The following is a 1,600-nucleotide window of genomic DNA, read 5'->3' on the forward strand; positions in this document are numbered from 1 at the left end:
ATAAGTCGTCCAGCTTTGTTTGTTAAAAAAAAAAATAGTAAGTCGTCTAGGATAAACGAGTTAATTTTGCATTTGACCGAATTGTGTCAGATTTGACTTTTTCTGGACGACTTACCAGTAAGTCGTCTCCGGGAAAACAAAAATTTCAATATTTTATTAGAGCTAGACGACTTATTTGTAAGTCTTCTCAGGTTAGTTTGCAATTCGAAAAAGAAACTTAAATATTTAACTTTACCCACACGACTTACTTGAAAGTCGTCCAGGCAGACGACGTACGAGAAAGTCGTCCGAGATAAGCAAGGTTTGACCATAATCTAGGAAATAAATCTGGACGGCTTTGGGACGACTTTGCTTATCCTGGACGACTTTCAAGTAAGTCGTCTTACTTGACGACTTCCGCGTAAGTCGTCTGGGAAAAGTTAAATATTTAAGTTTTATTTTCCAATTGCAAAAGTAACCTGAGACGACTTAGAGATAAGTCGCCCAGATTTAATAAAATATTGAAATTTTTGTTTTTCCGGAGACGGCTTACTGGTAAGTCGTCCAGGAAAAGTCAAATATCTAACACAATTCGGTCAAATACAAAACTAACCCATTTATCCTAGACGACTTATGAGTAAGTCGTCTAGGATATTCTCTAGATTTTTTTTTAACAAACAAAGATGACGACTTAAAAGTAAGTCGTCTGTTTGACCAGAAGACTTACCCGTAAGTCTTCTACAGCCAGACTACTTACGGGTAAGTCTTCTACACGAACAGATCTGGAAAAAATTTCAATTTCATACCTTAAACTAGTGAGATGACTTCCTTAGCACACAGAGTCTTCTCCAACCACCTAGAATCTCAAACGAAAGTAACCCACCAAGAATAGTTTGCTTGAATGGCTCTATCAACTATAAAAAATTTTGAATCAAAAGCTTGAGTTTTTTGGATGAATATGGAGGCAAAGTGAAAGAGATGTTGTTTTTAGTTCATAACAAGTGAGAAAGAGAGAGTGTAAATCGATTTTAGGTGCATTAAAAGTTTCAAATTGGTTGTTCATGGTGATTGGGGTATTGATGACAATGGCAATCTTGTAATTACTTGAAGATGATGAGGGTGAGAGAGTAAAAATATCATTTTCGGAAAAAAAAAATGTGATGGTATTTTCGTGAATATCATGAACTTGTGGGGAGGACAAAAGAAAAATCCAAGAAAAGCATGAGTTAGTTTTAGGTTTGAATTTGAGTTTTGAGTCAATCTTGCAAAAAAAAAACATATCTCTTATATCTTATATATATAAAGTAGACTTGTGCTCTACTCACAGCATTCCACGTCACCAAAGTGGATGGGGCATTTCGCGCCACGTGTCACCACACCGGAACATTTGCGTTGTTTTTCCCAGCCATTCTCGAATACACTTATTTGAACCGGGCTTTTTTGCATGTGAAAATTAGGCCCTTAGTTAAAGCCTGTAAGAGACCCATTGGGAATTAGGTTTCGTCTTCCTCTTGCAGCTGCGATCTGAACGATGAAATGCCAGAGACTTCAAGCGCAGTTTCGATCTCCGTAATGTTTCAACCATCGATAAATATGTTCTTTAATGGCGACAATAAAATCT

Source organism: Brassica oleracea, chromosome C3 (assembly GCF_000695525.1).
Source record: "Brassica oleracea var. oleracea cultivar TO1000 chromosome C3, BOL, whole genome shotgun sequence".
NCBI classification, from domain to species: domain Eukaryota; kingdom Viridiplantae; phylum Streptophyta; class Magnoliopsida; order Brassicales; family Brassicaceae; genus Brassica; species Brassica oleracea.